The sequence below is a fragment of the Polistes dominula genome, unplaced genomic scaffold, assembly GCF_049000335.1.
Source record: "Polistes dominula isolate Pdom_NZ unplaced genomic scaffold, Pdom_raw_medaka contig_373, whole genome shotgun sequence".
Lineage (NCBI taxonomy): Eukaryota > Metazoa > Arthropoda > Insecta > Hymenoptera > Vespidae > Polistes > Polistes dominula.
Window position 1 is genome coordinate 3967078 of NW_028300899.1, and position 26130 is coordinate 3993207.

A 26130-nucleotide genomic window follows, 5' to 3' on the forward strand; every position below is an offset into this window, starting at 1 on the left:
GAAAGAAATCAAGAAAGAAAATAGAAATAAAACTAAAAAAAGAAAAAGGGAAGAAAGAATGGCTAGAACACGCATGCTCTTATATACATTCAACCACCCACCTACACACACCTACATATACACACGCATTCATAAATACTCACAAATACAGTAGTGGAAACGAGAATGTTCTGCGGTCTGGGGATGTTCTGCGTTTAAGTGAAAACTTCGAGTTAAGGAGGACGTAAAGTCTACGATGACTCTCGAGATTGGTGCGCAATTTTCCGTGGAATGTGAATAGCCCTGCCGGTGATTTCAGTGATAGAACGAGTTCACGTACAACACAACAACCAGAGAAATACGATAAAACATGTTGTATATACATATAGGTATTACACGTGTATATAACGTAAGAAAGAAAGAATGGGAGGGAATGTTGATAGTGGGGAAGGGTAAAACCTATCAGAATGAAAACTATCGTGAGGACCAATCATAATTCGGAACGTTTCAGAATCTTTTGTATTCTTATTAAAATGATATATGTATATATATATATATATATATATATATATATCGTGATCTTTTAAATAATAATCTGTATACATATGAGTATGTAAATTAGTGTAAATATAGAAGAGAGAGAGAGAGAGAGAAAGAGAAAATTCGAATATCGATTAACAATAAGATTAAATTTTCAAATAGAACACGACGTTATTTGTGGACAATGCTTTAATACATATGAAATGGTTAAAAAGAGGAATACGAAATTATAACGATACTAATCCAAAGGATTAGAAAACTAATCTCTGACAAAGATCGAAAAGGGATAATATTTGAGAAATTTATGATCTATTGGTTTAATATATACGACGATTGTATACAAAATTTTATACATCATTCGTATAAATAAAATGAACAAATATTTAAAATAATTCCATAAAATAAAAAGCATATAATTTTAATTCTTTTTCTTTATTTCTTTCTCATCCTCGTATTATGTATATATATCTTTCTTTTTTTTTTCTTAAAAGTGCTGACACCGAGGTCAAATTTCAACTTACTCTAACAAGATTACATTTCCACTCTTTTCTTCTTCCTCTCTCGAGAAACACACGAGTCTTTTGGCAAAGAGAGCTTCTACCACATAAAGGAAAAGTACCTCACAGCAAGTGGCAGTGCCTACTTTTCGACATACACACACATATATATGTATATACATAGACATTCATAGCTGTTGTTAACACATTCATAAACCTATGTGTGTCTTCTTGTGAATTACTACCATCGCGCATATATACTACTGACTTATCCACATTTATCACGTATGTACTTAGGTTAAGACAAAAAGAAAATGAGAAAAAATAAAAAAGAAATAAAGAAAGTGAGAGAGAAAGGTTTAGGCTTTAGTTAGGGTGACGATTAGGGGTGTTAATTGATGTTTGGCCTCTCGAGAAACGACTTACCGGATTTAAGGTGAACCCTTTTGCTATTACCAACCTAACCAACCCTCTAAACCCTTCCAAACCTTTCGTCTTTTCTTTTCTTTTTTTCTTCACACACACACAGACACACACACACACACACACACACAGAGGGAGAGAGAGAGACAGGCACACACACACACACACACACAAGCCACTATTACATGCCGTGATTCGACTCCTTTGCTATCTTAATCACGAAAGAAATAAGAATAGAAGTATAAGAAGAAGAAGTAGAAGAAAAAGTTAAGAGAAAAAAGAGAGTGACGTCATTAGTCACATTTCTTTCGTGCGTGGAATTCGTTTTTATTTGCCGGCTAATTTATTATGCTAATTACTTCTCCAAGTAATGCTGTTCTTTGTCCTTCTTTCTTCTCTTATGTTAGATTTTCTTCGCTAGTTTTGCTTCTGAAAACGAACAACGTTTAACCCCACCCTCACCCTTCCCTCTCTCTCTCTATCTTTCTCTTTCTTACGTTACTTTACTTTCTTACATTTCTACGTGTACCCTTTTCTTATCTTTTGACGAAAAAACGCAACATATTTTTGGCAATACTTTAAAGATTTTTATCGAGAGAAATGTTCTCTCTCTCTCTCTCTCTCTCTCTCTCTCTCTATTTCTTATCTTTCTTTTTCTCTTTCTTTTTCCAACGAAGCTTCTTCATCTTTGTCATTCTCTTTCTATCTTTCTTTCATTTTATTTCACACGATTGGTTTAGTTAATTTATCGACACGTTATCTAACCCTAACCCTCGTTATTTTTTCTTTACAATTTTTTACGTTCTGTTCTTTTTTTTTTATAAGTTGTTACAAAAGGAAATAAGAAAAGATATTGGACAAATTTTTTGACATAGAGCAAAAACGAAAGAAACAGAATTGGAATGATTTTAATCCCCACTACGAACGTATTAGGTCCTTTCAAGCGATCTCACGTTTATCGTAGTATTCTTGATGAAAAAAGAGAGAGAGAGAGGGGGGGGGAGGAAGGGTGAGAAATAGATGAGAAAAGGGGGAAGAAAAAAACTTGTGGACATGGTTTAGAAATGAATCGTTTTTATCCCTATCTTATTCGTCGATAAAAGTAGACTCGTTAGATTTAAGTACGCGTATGTTTCATTTCTGGATTATCGATAAAACCTCGTGAGATCGATTATGACGAATAACAAATTATATATTTAGTTTAAGTGTTTTTTACTTCTGTTGTTCAGTTTTTAACAAAGAAACTTGTCAAATTATTATTATACATGAGGCACTTTTTCTAATAAAATGTTTCATTAATTTTCTATAAAATGAACTCTTTTTTCTTTTGTAGAATAAAAGAAAAAAATTACTAAGCCTAATTTTGAAATAAAATATTTGCTATAAGTCTTAGCGTAATGTTAATTAATATTTAATTAAAGCTCAAACACATAATTAAATTTATTATAAAGCTTTTATATAAAATGATACGATCTCGTTTTGTTTAAAATAATAGCAGGATTTAAATAGATTGTACTGTTGGATAAATAAATTAATGCAATATATAATATAATTAATTATCATTAATTTTTTTGATATATATATCAAAATATTATAAATTTAATTATTACAGATATATAGTATACACGCGTTATATATAATTTTCAGATAAAATGATACACACATCATCGTTTAGAAAAAAAAATTCTAATCAAACAATAGACAAAAAACATTTTCGATTAATTTACCAACATATAGATTTATCGAAGTTAATCTATCGATATAAAAAAAAAAAGAAACAAAAAAAAATGTTTGAGGAACTGTCGATGAAAAATAGAAAGAAGGAAAAAAAGATATTAAGAAATAGACAGAGATAAAGCAGATATTATATAATATATAAAATAAATAAAAATATATAATGTAGTGTATGTATATATATATAATATCCTGTATATATATATATATACAATGGGATTAGTTAACTTCAAAGTTACATGTCAAGTTTTCCTTGAAGATTAACAATCTGTCAAGAAGAATATTATTCTCCTTTTGTTCTCTTTCTTTATAGAAAGGGAGAGAGAGAGAGAAAGAGAGAGATCGACTATTTCTCGTTCGACGATGTAAAAGACAGTTTCTCCCAGGCGATTATTATTGAAAAAGGTACGAGGACGAAGCCAGTCCATAAATTTTCGACCAACGACGTTTCTTCGTTTCTCTCACGGGTAAAATAGGGAAAAGAAGTTTTAAGAATAAAAAGAAAGAGAAAAAAAGAGAAAGAGAAAGAAAGAAAGAAAGAGATAGATAGAAGTGAGATAGAGATAGAAAACAGTAGAACTGAGTCGAGATTAACCTTCTCGTCTCTCGCGAAGGTACGCTTATCCAGAAATCTCAGGAGATTTCCAGAGTTGCCTCTGTGTATCATGCTTTTTCCATCCTCTCTCTCTCTCTCTCTCTCTCTCACACACACACACTCACTCAATTTCTCTCTTCCTCTCTTCTCTTTTATATTCTTCTTCCTTTTTTGTTTCTGCTTTCTCTTTTATAACATTTTTTTTCCTTGTGTTTTTTCCTTTTTTTCTTTTTTTTTTTTAACGAGGAGTACCGTTGCCCGTTACTCGAAGCCGGAGATAGCCGATTGGAAAAATCGCGCGAACCGAGCCGAACGAAATTGACTCTGGATGCATCCTGGGAATCTGCCCGAAAGAACGAACGAACGAACGAACGAACGAACCAACCAACCAATGAACGAAGAAATAGTACAGAGAAAGTATAGAAGAAGAAAGAGAGAGAGAGAGAGAGAGAGAGAAAGAAAGAATAGAAGAAATAAAAAGAATGAAAAAAAAAGAAAGCTAATAAGTTAACGAGAGGGAATGAACGAACGTGAGAGAGAAAGAGAGAGAGACTTTGATTAACAGAAAGAAAATATATGAGATAGAGAAAGAAAGAGAATAAAAATTGTAAGAAAGAAAATGAGAGTGAGTAATAGAGACAAGAATAGAAAATATGAGATAGAGAAAGAGAAAGAGAAAATTCTATAGAGAAAAGGAAAGGGAATATAAATGTGTAAGAGAGAGAAGAAAAATATAAGAAAGAAAGATAATGTAAGAAAGACAGAATATGATAGAAAGTGAGTGAGTGAGTGAACTCGTTCGTTCATGCAGTAAAGGAAGGTAAAAGCGGGTGGGTGAGTGGAAAAAGGGGGTGAGTAACAAGACGAAGACGAAGACGACGACGACAACGACGAGGACGACGAGGACGAGAACGAGGAAGTGGAATAAGAATAAGAATAAGAATAAGAAAAAGAAGGAAGCAGCGAACCGTAACCCTTGAACTCGTAGGAAACAACAATATTTTTCACCTTTATCGTTCCACCCCCTGTCTTACCGTGGGTTGCACACTACCGAGAGATGACAGCTCGATTCTGAATTCCACCCACTCTCTTACAACCCTTCTCCCTCTCTTTCTCTACTCAATTCCTTTTTCTTTTCCTTCCTAACACTACCCCCACTTACCACCCCCTTATTCATCCTACGAACTTGTTCGGCACTTCCTAGAAACCTGTCAGTTTGTAGATTATATCACACCGTTCGACAGGATATTTTTACATTTTTTTTTCCTCTTTTAACGATTACAAGTTTTTTTTTTTACCGGTCTTTTATTTTTTATACTTTTTCTTTTTACAGGTAACCAAGTGTACGCCGCAAGATAAAAATGAATCGACGATCGAGAAAAAATTCATGTCGATGAATTTAATTCGATCGAATAAATCAAATGGATTTAATGAAAATTTAATGGGAAAAAATGTTTCTACGAATTCGTAATATTCTTTATTTTGTCATTACGATTAGTATTTTCTTTTTTTATTTCTACTCCATGTACGAAGAATAAATTCAATTTATCTAGAAAATTATTAACGTAAATAAAATATATTAATGTAATTCGTTAAAATTAAATTCGATCGTAGAAAATGGATCGCATTTGATAGTAATTATTGGTTTTTTCATTTGTACGTGTGTATTTTTATTCTACATCAATTTAGTTTAATATTTTTTAATCAGAAAATAAGGGTATAATACTTGTTATTTGATAAGATTACTGTACGGGGAAAAGATCTATTTAAGAATGAATGTACCAAGAGAGAAATAAGGACACAAATGGTACGAGAACGAACAGAAGTTAATAATGTAGGATAATAAATATTTATCGGTTCCGGGATTATACGAGGACGAACGCAATTAGCTGCTTTTAATAATTAAAGACAAAGTAACTTGTTCGCTTGGTAACTATCTAACTTTTACTCTTTGGATAACTCTCTCTCCGATGTCTAAAAAGGAACGATGATGTACTATTACTCGATAAAAAGAAAAAAAAAGATAAATTATATACCATTTTTGATTCTTTTTGCTTGATTCATTATTTTTTATTAATTATTTACATATATATTTTATTTTTCTATTTATTCATACAAGTGAATACTTTGATGAATAAATCAGTATAATTTGTATGTACATTTTCATATCTTATAATTATTTCAATATTTTATTTTTAATTTTACTATATTCACATAAATAGAAATTACAATTTTTTAATTGGTTAGTATGATCATAAAAAAAAATTAATTATTCAACTTTATATTTTATACAAATATTTACAATATTTAACTTTCCTTTTATATATACTATATCAATATTAATTTAAAAAAAAAAGAAATAGAAAAATTATATGATTATTTTTTTCACGAATAAAATATTTTGTAATATTATAAAAAAATATAAAAAAAAAAACCTATATTTTTTCTTCAATTTAATTTCATTCATATAAAGTGAATATTACAATAAATATCTGGCAAAATATACATTATAAGATAAATTATAATATACAAACTATATGAACCCTTTTCATATCTAATACCTATCACAAGAAGAAGGTATATAAAATCATGCATGAAACCTTTCCATGTTTTTCAAGGAATGAGTTACGATCGATTTTGAGACACGTTTTATTATCTCTCTCTCTCTTACTCGCGTTTCCTGCTCTCTTATTCATCGACCTAGTCTAACCATCTTGCAAAAAAGGAATGGAGGAGAGGTTTTCCTCGTTGCAGAGCCTCAGAAACGAGCTTTTTCGATGTAGAAATGTCTTCGAATCTAAGGACTCCTTCTTTATATTTTCCTTTCATTTTATTCCTCTCTCTTTTTCTCTCTTATTCTATTTCTCTTTCTACATTTTCTGTAATTCATGTTAAAGAACCTTGTTGTCCATATCTCTCTCTCTCTTACTCTCTTTTTTCTACTCTTCGTTCTTGTTAATAAATCGTTATTATCGAGTTTCCTAGTTTTGACAGGGAGGAAACGATGTCGTCGGTAGCTAGCATGAACCTAACTGTTAACCCTCCCAATACTATCACTGCTTTAGCCTTCTATAAAATCTTTCAGGTCATCCAATTATGCTTCCATTATTATCCTAGACTACCTTACTCTTTCTTCCTCACTCACTCACTCTTTCACTGGCCCTTTCTTTTTTTTTTATCTATGTGTTTGTGTAACTGACATATGTTGTTGGTGTAATAGTATGTGAGTGAAAGAGAAAAAGAATAGGTTTAGTTTGATAATTCTATACAAAAGAATTTCGATCTGTACTACACTATTGGAACTACATATAATGGAAACGTACGAAAGAGAAAGAAAAAGATAAAAATGGGGAAACAGAGTAACAAAACTAAAAATAATCATTGGAAAAAATAAAAAAAAAGAAAGAAATAAAATATAACATAGAAGAGAAAAATAAATAGAGGAAACTGTAGAGAATATGTGTACAACTAGATGGTAAACTTTTGCTTTGTAAATAGTAATAGTAGTAGTAATAGGGGTGGTTTGTTGGTAGGGGATAGGTTTGCTATTTAAAGGAGAAGACCGACAAAAGGTATTTACTATACCGTAAGGATAATGTATATACTGATTAGTGAACATGTGTTCCATAGTATTATAGTTTCGAAGAAAAGAAAGAAAGAAAGAAAAATAGAGGTCCTGTGTTTATTCCAATGGGAGAAATTATGATAGTGTGTGTGTTAGATAAAAGTAGTGTAACGTTAAGGTTGAAAATATTTATAACCATTTCCTAGAAATATGTTTTCGAAAGCGTTCCAACCTAGTATTGCCATTGCACCCATGTACTTTTCCTTCCTAGTAGATTGCAATTCGTGTATTTATGTATGTATGTATGTATGTATGTGAATATGTATTTGTTGTGTTACTCTCTATTGTTGCGTTGCAGTTACAGTTTTCAGGTGCACCCGCCGGTTAACAGAGACCATATCTCGTGTTCTCCAATGAATTTTGCTTCTTTTGGCTTAGGAGACAATAAACCCATCCTCTATATGTCTATTGGTGTGTATGTTTTGTGTATATTTATTTATTTTAGGCTACAAGAGTTTGTATATGTATATACGTGTATATACATATTTGTGTTGGGGGTTATATAGAATATACTTTAAAGAATTCAGAGTGAACTTTGATTTTTTTCACAAAACGATCTACACGACTGACAAATTATTGGAGTGTAACAAAAAACAAATAAGAATAAAATGACAGGAAAAGATATAACTATTACAAAAAAAAAAGAATTGAGAGAAGTAGCTTTGATTTTTCACCAACTGCCACGCTGCTTAATAATTATTAGAGTGTAAGGAAAAAAAAGACATTATGAAGATTTGAAATACATTTTTTTTTCGTTGCAAATCTGTAATGTGGTATATTTTTAAAATTGATTATACTAAAAAGAATGAAGAAAATTAAACTTTGATTATTCGTTAAATTAGTAATAATTTATTGGAATGTAAGAAAAAATATAGAGTCGAAAAAAAACGTTTTCCTTACGTACTTGTGTACCATATTTGCATTGATTTAATTTCTTTTTTTTTTAATTACATTAACAAAATAAAATCGAGAGACTTAAGATTTGATTTTTCGCTAGTTTCGTGATAAAAAAAAACCAAAAATTATTAAAGTGTAAAAATAAAAAAATGAATAAGAAAAAGAGGACAAGAGAATGAGAAAGAGAAAGAGGGAGGGAGAAAGAGAGTAGAAAGAAATTTTATATTTTTTGTTTCAGACCCTTCCTGACTTCAACGAGGAGACTGGAAATTCAATCGACTGCTCGCAACCCAGCTCACTGACCAACTTTCGAAGTTTAATTAAAATAACCGCGGTGCTAAGTGAACTCGTAGAAAGTAGTAGCTCGTTCCTGAACGTTAGTACTATGTACATATATACTTATAAGTATATACCTACATACATACATACATATATACGTACGTGCTACGATTTTAACTTGAATCGTTTGAAAGTTCATCGAGTTTCGATGTACATACATAAACACATACACAAACACATATGGACTCACACAAACCTAAACGCACATACATGCATACATCCATGTATGTATGGATGCATGGCATGCATACATTATTATTATTCTCAAATATTTATATTAATTATGCATATAGAAATAATTTGTAAAATCTACAATGAATAACAGAAATATTCGTATTCCCATTTGTTGATTTAAAAAAAAAATATTAATATCTTTTTGTAATAAAATATTTCAAAATTCTTACAAACAAAATAACATACATTAGGATAATTAAATATTTAAATTGATATTAAATTTTATATGCACAGAACAGCATATGTATATATATGTATATATATGAAATTATACAATAAAAAGGATTTGATCGTTTTACTTTAGATGATAACGATAGAACACTTATAGTCGTTGAAAAATAAGTGTGCTAACGGATACTCGAGGGATACGCATTACACGAGACAAATACTCTCTCTTTCTCATTCTCTCTTTCGCCATTAAAGTATTATTTACCTGCAAATTCCAGACATTAAAAACTCATTTGCAGTTAGTCGCATCGTGTGATATTGCAGCATTGTATCTTTCTGCCATCTTTTCTTCTCCCTTTTTCTCTTTCTCTCTCTCTTTCTCTTTTTTCGTATTTACGATTTACGATGTCTCATATTCCATTCTCATTATATTACTTATATATCCTTACTAAGAAAATATCGTTTATATTCAACCAAAATGTCACTAACCAACATTTATGCTAATCCAAATTATTGCTCCTCGAATAAATTTGTAATTGCATAAATCGGTTTTCGAAAAAGTATGCTTGTACACATTAACATTGATGCTTTTTTTTACGAAATAATAATTAGTAAATTCGAAAAAAATAAAAAGAATTTTCTCATTAAAAAAGATGAAAATGTGTTTAATGACTTTTGGCTTAACGTAGACGAGAAAAATAAATAAAAGACGATATTTTAGATTAAAAGAGCAATTTGAAGAAAAAATATTCGTTTCTTAATAAAATAAAAAACAATTAATACAAAATATAAAACTTACTAAAAATATATAAGTTCTTTTTTTTTTTAAACAAATAAATCTACCACGATTATTCACATAAAAATTCATTTATTTTCCTTACAAATATTCTATTTCTCTGAATTTATCTAAAGATTTTCAAACATTTTCAACCTAAACTATCCAATTATAAATTCGTTAAATATGAAGTAAGAATAAAAAGAAGGGGCGAAATTGAAAGGACTGTGATTATTGGGAACGATTTATTCGACTATTTTACATTGGGAATGTGATCGACGTAAATCTTTCCTCAGCACGTACAATATTTATACGAAAAGCTTGCTCGTTCGATTTACGATGGAATACCAACAGCAGCAGCAATAGTACCATCACTACTATATAACCTTAAGGAATTGTTTAATGAAATTCAAACGATGAAAGATGAATAGCATCTACCATAGTAAATATATATATATATATGTATAGTTAGAAAGAGAAGGAGGAAGAAATATGTATGAGTATATACCCATCTCTTTGGTAAAGATGAGCAAAGTGGTGATTACCAATGAGAGTAAGAGAATGAAAACGAGAGAGACAGCTATACATAGATAGATGGAGAGAGAGAGAGAGAGAGAGAGAGAGAGAGAGAAACACATAGACCAACAGCAGAGAGATAACTGGAAAGTTCAACACGATGATGTCGATTTAATACTACGTTTGCAGAAATCTTACTCCTGGTACCCGAACTCGAGCGATGCAATTTCGTGCAAACTTATGGAACAAAATTCAAACAGTTCCAGTTCTCTCTAATACAGGAGCCTACAAGATGATGACTAGTAAAGTAGAGTAGACTAGAATAAACGTTTCATTATCATGCGTAGAGCTTTAAGTACTTCATTAACGATACTACCACCTGTGTTAACTCGCTCGATATAGATTTATTACCAACTGTGTACAATTTAACTATGTTCACTCGAAATTATTTAAATTTTATTTATACTTTCGTTAGATAATAGAAGAAAGAAGAAAGAAAGAGAGAGGAAATAATAATAAAGTGTATGGCGTTTGTCTAAAGAAAATGAAAGAATATAAAAAAGATGTCATAAAGAATAACACGACGTGATTTATTATTAGTTATATACGCGTTTACGTTTGTACGTATTTATGTGTAAAGTAATCATGCGAATGACAAGAAGATGTGGATTTCTTATCTTTTTGACTTTGATCAAATATGATATTTCAGAGAAGAAAAATAGAATGAAATATTTTCTTTCTCTAGAATAAGTTGAACTAACGTGCAATATATTACGTTCAAAAAGAAACGATTTTTCTTTATATATAAATTTATATATGTATATATACATATTTTTTTATAAATATAAAATATACGTATAATAATACGTACATATATTTAATTACTAAGATTGGTTTCATTCATTCATTTATTCATTCGTTCATATATCTTAAAAAATTCTTATAAGTTCTTGTGTTATCGCGATATTCGTGAAAACTTTCGTCGTAGTGAAAAGGACGACAGGGAGTCGTACACTTGCAGTATCACCATCATTCTGCTCTTTAAAATACCTTAAGGATAATATCCAGGCTCTAATGATGTTCCTTATTACACCAAGTGCATCCCATAAACTGTTCATACTCTCTCTCTTACCAGACTATAACTACTTCCCATGAAATTCTTTTCCTTCTTTTATATCTCATGATGAAAGATTTCTAATCAGAGTTTATTTCCTTCAACTTATACTAACATAATAATATATTCCTATAACATCATTTACAAGAATTTTGATCAACTTTAAATAACATTTTAAATTAAAAAAATGTCTATATTTTTATTATAAAATTATTTTTATTATTATGAAACTAGAATATGAATTTCTTAATTTATCATATATATTAGAATATATTAAAAAATTATATCGTGTATTTAAATTTCTCCTATTAAATTATCAATAAATCTAATTTACAATTTTACTCATAATTAAATATAATCCTTCTTTTAATCCAGCACACGATACTATCTATCACATATTTAAATATAATTCAAATATAATATAAAACCTAGTTACACATGACAATAAAAAACAAAAAATTAAACGAACATTAAAACGATTATTTCTTTTGTAATAGAATAAAAATAATATTATTTCTTACTTGAGGATAAATGACCGACGAAAGGTTGTTGCAAATCCACTTCTTTTTTCAAACACTTAATAACACCTACACAAACCACCCTCGACAATGTGGCAAGCCTTTTCGTAATATATCCTATACTGTTGCTTGTCTGGTACTCACAGTGCATCCAGTAATCTTCGTGCACGGAATAATCTGTATTGTCCGAAACACGCTCCGCGCCGATTCAACTAACCCCTCTTCAAGCGTACCCCCACCGCCACCCTCAACTCACCCTTCTCTAGTCGAAAACGTGACAAACACGGAGCCTTCCTGTTAGCGCACGAGTTACAGGGATATACACGACAATCAGGATACACGATTATCTACGACTGTGTACTTAAGTGCACGCATATATCTTCACGTACATATGCATGCATATATATTTATATATATATATATATATGTATGTGTTATACGTATTTATAGTTGGGAACACATATGCATATGTACATATACGTGTGTGTGTGTCTGTTTGTAAGTTAAATCATCAACACGAAATTAGACGAAATGTTATTCTCTTCAATGGTATATTAATAATGGTCACTTATTATGATTATGTTACTTTTTTTTTTATTATCATCGTTAATATTACTATCATTATTATTATTTTTTTTTTTTTAATGTACTTTTTCAACGGGAGTTATATTCTCTTATTGTTTATTTCTTGTTCATTGTTTATAATTCGTTATAACACACCAATTTGTTTCTAAAAATATTGAACGTTTAACGCACTTAATCATCGGTGAATCACTGAAGAACTTTTGACATGTGTAAATATGCACTAAACGAATCACTTGAAAACCTCTTTTTTCTTTAGAAATCGCTCGTTCAATTTCTACTCAACGTCATTCTTTTAAATCAATGCCTCTCTCCATTTTCCTCTCTTCTTTTGAAAAAAAAAAATAAAATAAAGAAAGAAAGAAAAGAGATGGAACGATGACAAAGTTCACGTAGCATAATTAATCCGATAAAAACACATCTTCGAGGAAAAATTTATTCCAATCTTAATTTTAATTTCTCTCATATTCCTCAAAATTAAATAAAAAAAAAAATTTAAAACAAAGCAATAAAAAAGAATTATTTTGTTTTTAGTCTTTCTATCTCGTTCTCTCTCTTTCTTTTATTATTCCAACGAAGAGTGTCCTTGTCCTTCGTAAGACGTAGAATATTTAATATAATGCGATGTGTGTTATCACGCGTAGTAGACACGTGAGGTGACGTGGGAGGAATTATAGTTCCTGCTCTACTACGTTGTGTCTTTAAAAGTTTGTAAAACGTAGAAAGAGAAACACAATGATTTTTTCCAATATAGATCTGACGATGATCGTTTATACAGGATCCTGAAGATATCGAAAACAGAAATCAAAACAAAAATTACGAATGTGCACGCATGTAATACGATGACAAAAGAAGGAATCAAAGATCAACCCCTTTCCATCACCTCCGAAAAAGAAAAACAAAACAAAATTACCAACAAACACGAACGAATGAAAACAATGTATAGGTAAAAAAGAAAAAAGAAAAAGTAATAATAGAAAAAAAAATGTGAGAGGGTGGGAGAGAAGAAATAAAAGTAAGAATACGAATATCTGGAAAAAAAAGAAAAGAAAAAAAAATTAAAGAAATATAAATATAAAAAAGAGATTAATTGAAGGATAGAAAAATTTAGAGATAGAGAAGAAAACAAGAAAAAAATAGGAAAATTACAACAGGAGAAGTAATCGCGTGGTCACGTTTAACCTGAACGCGAGTGCCGACCGGTTTGACGTTCTCGTCTGCTCTGCGTACCGGGCTGCTACTACTGGGGATCTCCGTATGCTTGTTTTTGCAAACCCACCACACGCGAAAGAGAAAGAGAGAGAGAGAGAGAAACAAGGAGAAGGAATGGAAAGAGAGAGAGAGAGAGAGAATGAGTGGGAGAGAACGAGTTAAAGAGAGATAAAGATAGAGATAGAGCAAGAGGGGTTGATCTCCCCACTACAATTATGAGGAGAAGCAGTAGCACAACCACCACCACCACCAACCACCATCACCATCATCCTCACTCACCCTTATTTCCAATACCACCACCACTACTCTACCATCAACAGAAACAGCAGCAGCAGCACCAGACACAGAAACAGCAGCAGCACGACGAAGTTCGGCTGCTTTCGACGATGCTCGGCGTCGCGACGGCGCACTAAACCGACAGGACCTTTCTATCCTTCTCACTAGGTATCTGCTTTTCCCTCCACTACCAATGATACCAACACCATCATCATTTTACTTGTATTACTTGTATATATGTATACACCTATCCTTGTATATTTTCCCCCTCACCTTTTATCAATGTGTACGTTTATTTCTTTCTCTCTCTCTCTCATACACTACACGCACACTTCTATCTTTCTCATTCTTTCAGTATATATAGATATGTGTTTATGTGAATACGTGTGTTTCTCTTTCTCTTTCTTTCTCAATTTATATATACGTGTATGTGTATTTTCTTTTCTCCCTCACTCTCTCTCTCTCCCTCTCTCTTATACTTAATTCGTATATGTGTATGTGTGTGTTTTTCTCTCTTTCTCACTTAATTCGTAAATGTATGTGTATCATTCTCCATCTCATTTTGTCTTTACTGTCAAAGTTTGTATGCGTGATTTGTCTATCTCTGTCTCTCTCCCTCTCTTTACAGCACCTCTGCGCCCCCCTCCAGGGGCCACGGGATCGATCCGTCCCTACGTTCGTATATACGTTCTTCGTCCTCCGAGTTGCTCTGCCACACTAAAGCTTATCCCTCCACTGTACTTGCGCGCCAGAGTTTTCTGAAAGGGTGAGTGTATAAGGAGAAAACGAAAGAAAGAAAAAGAAAGAAAGAGAGAAAGAGGGAAGAAGTGAGAAGGGTAAAAGGGTAAGGAAGAAAAGTCTCGATGTTAACTCGCGTGTCCTTCACGATTTTCCATCCAACTTCTTTACGAGATCGGTCAGCTACCAAAAAAATTATACTATTAAATTTCTATGCTTCTTTCCAAGTTGAATGTACAATTTTTTTTCCAAGGAAACTTTGATTTTTTTTCCATACTTTTTCATTTGATTTAGTTTTTCTTTTTTTGTTTTCCTTTTTGCTTTATTTCTTTCTTTATTTTTGAATACAAACGATGAAATTGTTTCGTATTTTGAAAATTGTTGAATTTATATGAAATTTATTATTCGAAGTAAATATTATTTTCTATAGTAATTTTAAATATTATTTTCTTTTTTCAGACAAATATAAAATCAAATTTAAATAAAATATTTTTAAATTATAATGTTATGTTGTAAGAATTATTCAATTAAATTTAATTAAATTCTTACAAGAGATCTTTCGATATAAATCATTGATATAAATCTTTTAAATCTGATGATCTAGAAATTTTATTTCAAGAAATACAATTTTGTTATCAGTTTTTTTTTTTTTTTTTTTTTTTTAACAAAGATGGATTTATGAGATAAAAATACGTTTACTCTCTCGATGGTCTTGAAAATTTTCTATTCAAATTTCTTTTTAGGAATCGATTAAAGCCACGAGAAAACTCGAAAGATCTATAGGAAAGTACAAAGGGAAAGATCATTCGTATTTCTATCTACAATCTTAAACGAAAATTTTAACACGGTCGATAAGTTTGAATAATTACTTTCCTACTTTCTGCGTCTCTTAGTCCGTTTAGAAAATTCTTCATGGAAACTTTATGAGTGTAATCTTGAGATTTAGATGATTCCTTTGACAAAAAAAATTAAATAAGTACGATTAATAAAATTCCAATTTTTTTATATGGGAAAACATTAAAGGATATAGTACGATATAATTAAATATATAAATATGCCAATATTTTGTCTTCAAAATAATTGAAATAAAAAGAAAATGTATATGAAAATGAATACTTATCTCTTCTAAAGCAATCAAAACTAAAGTTAACAAAAAAATAACGATATACCAAATAATAAAATAATATTAATAAATTAATTATCGATAAATATATTACTAAAATATAAAACTTTATCAAACAAATAAATAAATAAATTATATAAAAAGTATTAAAAATAAAATTCATATTTAAAAAAAAGAAATGAAATCAAATCAAAATACGACAAGATTAAAACGTACATTTCATTTGAGCATAATAAAAAAGTAAAATAAAATAATATCAAATATCAAATATATTAATAATCTCAATAATTGAAATAAAATTATATAACAAATAAATAAAATTGATAATAAATATCGAACATATTATGATTAATCAAACAAGATCAAGTTGAAATTACAAAATTGATTAAATCATTCTCCCTCCCCCCTCCCTCTCTCTCTCTCTTCTCTCCTTAACATTCACTCTCTGTGTATTTCAATCGAGATTAAACTCAAAGAGACACACAAATAGATAGATATAGATATAGATAGATAGATAGACAGATAGTTAGTTACAGAATGAGAAAGAGAGATAGAAGATCGAAATTACGCAGAGAGTAGGATCTCGAATGAGCATAAACGCACGCGCATGTGTATAATCGCTGAGCTTACAACGTTTACGCGTGTTCGATTCTACGATCGTGTTTAGACGCCCTTTGAAACTCGTACGTCTGGATGCTGACAGTTAAACCGATGCTATTGGCTCGCTCGATTGGTGAATGATATCGCACTACTCTCTCCTCTCCTTAGATGATCGATTTGACTAGAGAATATATTACGATATACATCTCTTAACTTCCGCTTCAACTATTCAAGAAAATTCCATTACAATACTTTTCTTTTTCTTCTTTTCTACTTTCTCATTCTTTTGTATAAATTTAATTCGAATTTTCCCACCCCCTAACTCCCACCACTCTCCTATAAACACATACGTACCGCGAACGAATATAAATAAAATCAATAAGCGGGTATGCATGATTGCTATTACCGACACCGATATAGATCTGTGATTTTTTTTTAATAATTAAACGAAATTATGTGTAATTACTTGTCTATTCGTTAACAAAACGACGAATACACGTTTAGGATGTAATATTATTTTGATTAAAAAAAATAAAATTACAACAAAATAAAGTGTACCTACTTCTTTTCATTTTTTTTTGTATTTTTCATTCTCAAAGATAAACAATAATTATAATTTTTAATTGAAATAAGAGACACGTGTATTCAAATTAATTTTGTAATATTAATCGAACAAGAAATATGTATATGTATCTTAATATGTTGTGTACAAAAACACAATCATTATTTATCATTTTTGTTTATTTTTTAATTTTATCAATGAGTTCTATACATATATATGTATTTTTTTTTAAAGAAACAAAAACACAGTTGCGAACTTTTCGAATGGCATCTCTTAATAGGAGGAAAAAAGAGAATCTTTAGAATTGCTTTAGACTTCGATCGTTAAAATGGTCGAAAGATTTTGGAGAAACTTATGAGAAAGAAAGATATAAAGAAAGAGAGAGAGAGAGAGATAAGTAAAAGAAGAAGAAGAAGAGAAAGAAAGAAGAACCCCTCTTTGTTTCTCAATGGTCGCTTTTTTTCAGAACTTTATTACCGAGACGCCAGAGGTTCCTATCCTTTTTTCGTTTATCTTTGCGTTTTTTTTTTTTCTAACGAAAGTCGTTTATTAAAAACCCAAGGCACACAGGAAGATGTGATGCTCATTCCCACCCCCGCTCTCAACAGTTTTAACTCCCACTACTAAGCCTCTAAGATATTTTAATGAAATTCCTTTTCCAAAGAGTAGTACGGTTTTTATAGATATTTCAGATTTTCTCTTTCGTCTTACAAATATCCAGATAAAAAATAGTGTTATTTTCTTTTCAATGCCTAGATAATCAAAATGTGTGTATGTGTGTAGATAAATGTATGTAAAATGGTAAATGTAAAAATAGTAAAGGCCCTATGTAAATAGTAAAGGTATAAGTAAATAGGTGTATATAGAAAACCAAAAAGAATATAATAAATATGTAGATATGTGTATATGATAAATATGTAGATGTAATTATATGATACATTCTATAGATATACGTATATGTGGTATACATGTGTATATAAGTATTGTATAAGTAAGTATATATGTATATATATATATATACAAATATACGTGTGTGAATAGAACGCCGAAGGCGAATCGAATACTATTATGAATTTTTAAATAAAGGAAAACCGAATCGAGTTTAACAACGGAATACGTTTCATCGTTCTATCGAACTTCAAAATCATTTCTTCTACTTTATTGTAACGTTTCTCGGTTGATATTGCACGTACCATTTTATCTTACCGAACTCACGTAACATCCTTTATCTTTAACTCTATTTCTATGTATGTATTGTATAATACATTTATTTTTTTAAATATCGTTATATTTCATTCTTTACTTCGATATTGTGATGATACTCATTTTGAAGTAAAAACTTCTTTAGAATGGGTGTGATTTGAAGAAATGTAACGAAGCGGTAGGCGGCGGTGTAACGAAGCAGAGGGGGTCTATGAAACGGCCAAGAAACTAAATAAGAAGAGAAAAAGAGACAAACGTGTAGGATTGAGAGAGAATGCGAGAGAATGAGACGAAATATAACTATACAGTTTCTCCTATTCTCGGCCTTTGACTTGTAGTCCACACCACACCGCACCGCACCGCACCGCACCGCATTCCGCATTCCACATTCCGTATTCCGCATTCCGCATTCCGTATTCCGCATTCCGCATAGAATTTTTTTATATTGTTTAACCAATATATAAAAAATAAAGTCTTCTGGCCTAAGCGAAAAGCTATGATGAGGAGAAAATGAGGGAATTTAAAATGAGAAATAAAACATGTGATCGCGTCCCTAATAGATGGTATAATAAAACATTATTTGTTCGTTAAAGAAAAGCTTTCCTTCTTAAGAAACCATACTTTATATAATAGAAGTATAATGTCTACACAAAGTATAGTAAGTACTATTACAACTTAGTACTAGAATACTAGTATACTAAATAGTACTAGTATACGCTTTTCGCGTTAGGCGTTTCATTCATCATGAATCATTCATCCTCATTGTGAAAGAGGCTCGTAAAAGAGCCTCGTAAACGAACCTCTTAAACGAGCCTCGTAAAAAACCAACGTAAACGAGCCTCGTAAGCAAGCCTCGTAAACGAGCTCTGTTTTCACAAGAGGAATGCGGAATAATCCGTTATGCCAAATGCTCAATGCGGAATGCGGAAAAGAGCCTCGTAAACGAGCCTCATTGAAGGGCCTCGTAAAAGAGCCTCGTAAAAGATCCTTGTAAACGAGCCTTGTTTTCACAAGCGAAATGCGGAATAATCCGCCATGCGAGATAATTATCATGCGAGATAATCCGTCATGCGGATTAATCCGTCATAAGGAATAATCCGTTATGCGGAGTAATCCGTCGTGAGGAATAATCCGTCATGCGGAATAATCCGTCATGCGGAATGCTGAATGCGGAACGCGAAATGCGGAAAAGAGCCTCATAAACGAGCCTTAATTTCACGAGCGGAATGCGGAATGCGGAATGCGATATGCGGAATGCGGAATGCAGTATGGTGCGGTGCGGTGCGGTGCTGTGTGGTGCAGACTACGAGTCGAAGGCCGAGAATAGGAGAAACTGTATAGTTTTTTTCTTTCTCATTTTCTCGCAGGCTCAATCCTACATGTTTGTCTTTTTTCTCTTCTTATTTAGTATCTTGGCCGTTTTATAGACTCCAGCTGCTCTGTTACACCTCCGCTTACCACTCCGTTACATCGCTGCCTACCGCTCCGCTACATTTTTTCAAATCACACCCATTCTAAAGAAGTTTTCACTTCAAAAATTCGCAAACTAGAAAAAAAGTGTGAAATTAAGCAGAAAAACACGATAAGGAAGATTCCCGAGTTCAACGGAACTTGTTCGTGCATTTCGTGCTCGCCAGAAAGCGTTATTAAATGTGCAGAATAATATCTCTAATGCAGGTAATATTGCGTTCACTGTTAGAAATAGTTAGAAAACGATCATTGTGAGTCATTAAATAGCTTTAAATTAATATATTTATGTCTTAATCCTTCTATTCATACTAGACAAGCATAATCTCAATAGATCACTTTTGTAACATTATTTTTTATTTTCTATTCAGATGATTCGCAATTGGATATTGTGAATTGTGATTCAAGTGTCTCTCTACTGAGAAATAATGCTGAACAGTGTCGTGAAAATCTGCAGAAAGAAAATATTAGCGAAATTTCAAAGAGTTCGACGGAACGCGTTCGTGCATTTCGTGCATGCCGAGAGATGTTTAGCTACCATATATATTTTAGTTACCATAAGCAACTCGTCTCATTTCTTCAAATTAAGAACTTGCTTAATGTGTAATATGTTATGTATTATATGTCAATAAAACGTAAAATAATTTTTGAATGTGGTAACAATATTATAATAATAATATTATAACAAATAAACCCTACAACTATCCTACACCTGATATTCTGCATTCGTCTCATTCTCTCGAAATTTAGTTTTTTGAAGGTTTCACTTCAAACACATGTGATCTGCACACATGTTGTTTTTTTTTTTTTTTTTTTTTTTTATATATATACTTTACTTTTACGATAATTGTGACAGCGATTACATAAATGGAAAATTTTGATATTTTATTATAAACTCGTATCGATATTCGAACTTTCGATAACGAATAAGTGAAAAGTTGAAAATTATCAATTTTTCTCTCTCTCCCACTCTTTCTCTCTTTACTTCTATACGTATTTTTATTTAATATACATACATAAGAATGTATTTCATTTACATTTAAATAAAATTCTGTCTTTCATATTTAAACTTATGATAGTACTTATCACGTTCGAATAAACTTGAAATTATTATATGCTGGAAATATTCGTGCATCAATTCAAAATCTTGACAATGAACCGTTGAAAAATTAAAAATAATAGATCTCTCCGTATCTATTTTTTTTCTTTTCATTTTATTATTTTATTGAAATTACGTAACCGTATTTTAATATTTCTCTTACGTCAATCTCCTCTACCTTGTTTTTCTTTAGTATTAAATAATATTTATCGTATTTGAATAAATTAGAAAATTATGTTTGTAACTGGGGTATATCGATTTACCCCGACACAATGAATGGACCAGTAAAAAGATGAATATTCATCTCTCGTTCTATGTATATTTATCAAATGTACGTAATACCATTCTTATTCGAGTACGATCAAATACCAGTTTTCTCTATAAATAATAATAATAACAATAATAATAAAAGAATATTAATTAAATTCAATTAAGTCAAATATAAATTAAAAATTATCTTAAAAGACGCATATATATGTACTATATCGATTCATTTTATGAACAATGAACTACAGATAAATCGGGAACAGAGATTTCGTACAAGTAAAAAGGACGGATAAGTGATAATCGAAATCGAGTTAATATTCGATTAATATTATCTGAAGAATTGATGGGAACAATCAAGAGTCAATCGATGCTCCGATAAAAATTTCTATCACAAAATTTTTTAATGTCTTTTTTTATCTATCTACTACATATACATACATACATACATATATATTTATATATATATGTGTGTATATAGGTTAAAATGTTTTTGTCACTTAATTAAGAATGATCTAGTGAAGAACCCCTTTAATTCGATTACTCTACCGGGTGGCACGCAATAATCGTGATGATAAGGATCAAGGAAACGTGGCTGGTGATCGCTCGTTTTCGTGAACCAAGCTAGTTAACCGTACTCGAGTTGTTCGCCACATTTGCGGCGAATCCGATGCTCCTAGACCACGAATACCCCTTTCCTAACTTTTCCTCCTATTCCTCCTATTCCTCCTCCTCTCTCCTCCTACTCTTCTTCTCGTTCATTCTAAACGAGTACCCATAACGAAGTTTTCGACTTATTTCTCTCCTATCTTCCTTGTCTCAAAACTTTTTTGCTAATTACTATCACCTTTATACGTGTTTATAATAACCATTTGAATAAAAAACAAAAACAAAAGAAATTAAAAGTCAAATAAAACAGAAGAATAATTTTTGATATATCGATTTGAAAAGGATTCTATTTTATATTTTTTATTTATTATTTAACATTCGTATATTAAATATATTGTATTATAAATTGTATATATAATATATTTCTTTTATTGCATTAATGGTCTAAAAAAAAAATAAAATAATATTTAAATATAACAGTAACTATAAATAATTTAATAATTAAGCTCGTATAGTCAAGAAAATAAAAAATTAGGTTTCAAATTAACATTTCTTCATAATGAAAATTGATTTAATTGAATTAAAAAAAAAAAAAAAGAAAAAATATTATAAGAAGATATTGCAAGAAAATGAAGAAGACGTCGAAATCGAATATGAAAGAAATCGTTTGGAAGTAAGTGAGATTAAAAATTAAATAGAAAAAAAAAAAATGAAGGATCACCTCGAAAAATGGTTCAGACATTTTTGTGGATTTACGAAAGAGGAAGTATAATTAACGTTATATTGCTAAGGAAACTCTAGCTGGGTTGGTGGAATCTCGAACTTCACACTTTAAGGTTAACGAAGTTTCGCCTCGTTACGTTCTAGGGTTACCGCTCGTTGAATCTTCTCTCTCTTTCTCTCTTTTCTATCTCTTTCTCACCCTTATTTCACTCTTTCTCTCTACTATGTTAGACGGTTGATTAATTTTGTAGATAACGATCGAGTTCTTACCAGGAGCGATTTTATGAGGTCGCCTAAAAAAGGGCACTTGTTGCTTCGATATACATGAAAAATAGTGTTAAAATCTGTCGAGACCTCTTAAAATCGAGTCATTCGTTTCGTTCCTTACTTGAACGATTTCATTCCAGAATCAACAACCTGGCAACATCTTCCAACCCAACGATCTCCTTTGACTCTGTAACTAACATGATAGAACCAGAACAAAACAGTTAAGTACGGTACGGTATAAATCTTACCATTAAAACATGGAATAATATAATACAAAGAACAACACTTGAAATAGTTGTCGCAAGATTGGATTCGATTTTATAATTCCATTTTTTATTTGTTTTTATTTTCTTCCTCCTTTTTTATTATCTTTTCTCAATCTGAACAAAAACGAGAGAGAGAAAAATAACAAAGTGTTTTAAGCTCTCGATCGTTAGGAGTGAAAATGAAATGGATCTGTGAAATCCGTGCCAACAAAACGTTTTGAATGATTCATTCATGTGCGTCAGTGTAGGATGTTCCGTATCTGATAACGATCGTTCTTTACCACTTACCAGTGTCTGTAATTTAAGTAATTAAGCGGTATAAGCTTTCTTATCAAATGATAATAACATAGAGAAAGATAGAAAGAAAATAAGAGATAGAAAGATAGATGAAAGTAAGAGTGTATTAGAGTAGTCATGAATTTGAATGAAAAAGAGAGTGACAAAGAAACTAAAGGAGAAATTTCAACGATCCAATTTTATCGAAAAGGGTCGAGCCAAAGGGTCATTAACCGACCGGACATTATCCCTCTAACGAGGCGTCCAGCAAATTTAGAACTTTCGCACCCGATCTCACTATCTTTCTCTCTCTCTCTCTCTCTCTCTCTCTCTCTCTTGCTATCCTTTTACGTAAACTCTGTTTTCATCGAGATAAAACACAATGCTTGCTCGGACATTTACTAGCGTAATGGGGCGACATACTTTCGGACGACGTTTTGAGAGATCGTATTTCGTTCAATTAAAACCTACAACGAACTATATTCTTCGATTATCGTTAAATTACGTTAGAATATTTTCTATTGGATTTATATATTTATTTATTTATTTACCTTTTTTGTTATTAGAGAAAAATTGTATCATGCTTGTTTTTTTCGATCCGAACGACTGAATTAATTACAAATCTAATCACTTGTATACCAAAGAGAGAGACTGAGAGACAGCCTTTAATAATTTTAATCACGCGTGAATTCACGTTTCAAAGCCTTTTATCTATTCATTTTAATTTAATATATACATTGTATCATATATATATATAGTCTTTATATATATATTTCTTTTTAATCTATGAAAATGTAACATTGAATGAATCACAAATTTAATCACCTATATGTCAAAGATAGATATAAAGACATATTGAAACAAAGCGAACGAGAAACGGATAAAGAATGATCATTCTACCTTTAATAATTCTAGTCATATATATATCCATACCTTTTGCCATATTTCAAAACCTTTTACGAATTTAATTTCTATTTCTATTATATCTCTCATATAATATTTATTTATAGAGTATATAATATTCTGCTTTTATTTTTAGTGGAATGTTGAAAAAAAATATATAAAATCGAATAACCAATAGAATGTACAAAAGTAGTGACAGCTTGATAGAAAATGTATTTGTATCTGTATATGTGTGTCTGTGTCTATGTGAAAAAAAAATAGATAGACAGAAAGTGAATGAAATACATAAAGAAAAGAGATAGACACCAAGTGAATGAAATAAAGAACGAGAAAAAGAGAGAAAGAGAAAGAGAAATAGAAAGAGAGAAAGAGAGATAGATAGACGATGAATGAGAGAGAAAGAAAAAGAGAGAGAGAGAATGGTTACTCTACTTTTAATGACTTCAGTCACGTGCGTCCATGTTTTAGAGCCGCAGCTGTTTCGAAAGCAAGGAATAACTAAAACTATCTCTCTCTCTTTCTATTTCTCTCTCTCTATGCGCTATTGCGCACGAAAACATTCGGCGGGTTTTGGGTTTAGTTTAATTTAGTTGGCCGTTCTCGTGACGCAGCAAGTAACCAGAAGCACCGTCATGCGTGTCGTCCTGTAAACGTTGCGACGCGCGTTTCCACCATTTTCACATAGTGAAAATGTGCATGTGTGAGATTGAGTGAAAGAGAGAGACACAAATAGAAATACCAGAGAAAGAGAGAGGAGAGGGAGATACGTATGCGAATAGTCGTTTATGACTACCGTTAGAATATCGCGAATGTTTGCTTGCAACGTGTCTCAACTCCCACGCAAATAACGAGAAACATGTTACAGAAACATGACGTCTTGCATCATATTACCCTACGTTAGTTGTATCATTAACACTTAGTAATAATATGTTTGTTTGTTTTTTATCTACTAGTAAATGGATGTATTTCTTTTCTTGTAATAAAAATAGTAATTAAAATTATAAGAAGGAAAAATAAGATTTGAATATCTTATAAGTTTATAAATAATAATATAAATAGATATTTTATAGAACTACGATTTAAACATAAAAATTGGCAAGTAATAATGTAAAAAGAATATTATTAATTAAATTAATAATAGCATACGTAGAAAAAAATATATCATTAGTACTTTACTTTAATGTGTTTGTTTCTTAAATTCTGCTATAAAAGGATATTTGTATAAAATAATAATAATAATAATAATAATAATAATAATAAAATAAATAATTATGAAACTGTTAGAGTGATTTTCCCTATTAGTCGCCTCATACGACAAGCAGGGATTACTGAGGGGGTATTCTTTCTCGCCCCCTCACGAGTTTCAATAATAATATAAAATATTATTATACAAAACTATCAAAATATCGGGATGCATATAATTCAATGCAAAATGACTGTTGCATTAAAATACAAAAAGAAAAAATTTATAAATAAAATTAACCACGTGTTCATAAAAAAAGGAAAAAAAAAACAAAACACGTCAAACTAATTATTCTCACACGCTTACATCTATTAAATCACATTAAAAACTCGTAAAGTTAATTAAAAAAAAAGTTTAATAACCTCACACACACACACACACATACGAGATCACAATTCGTAATATAATATTCTCTAATTATTTATTTGAATAATTAAAAACTCCGCGTGTGTTATTTATTTCTCTAAACCAAACAGCAGCGAGTAAGCCTAACTTTTTTGTTGGAAGTTTTCTAAAAAAATATAAATAACAAGAAAGAAAAAAAAACAAGAAAGACGAAATAAAAAGAACAACACCAACAAAATAAAGAGAAAAAAATAAAAAACAAAAAAAGGGGTAAAAGTGGACGAGTTGGGAGGAGGAGTAGGAGTTTGGGGGGGAAGAGAGGGCTCGAGGGTTTCGACTCGAGGGTTTGGGTAGGAAATCGACTTAGCCAGAAATCGTTTTACTCCGGAGTTTTCTCGTGCGATGAGGGTTGAACGGG

The 26130-nt window shown here is 30.8% G+C and overlaps 1 protein-coding gene across 1 annotated transcript in view; it reads right to left on the reverse strand.

Annotated features, from left to right (window-relative positions):
- Positions 1-13415, reverse strand: part of NLG-5 (neuroligin 5) — a 148557-nt gene extending 135142 nt beyond the window's left edge. Inside the window, 1 exon segment of the mRNA XM_015316048.2 lies at positions 11958-13415. The gene's annotated coding sequence lies outside the window, so the exon portion shown is untranslated.
- Between the last annotated feature and the right edge of the window lie 12715 nt (positions 13416-26130).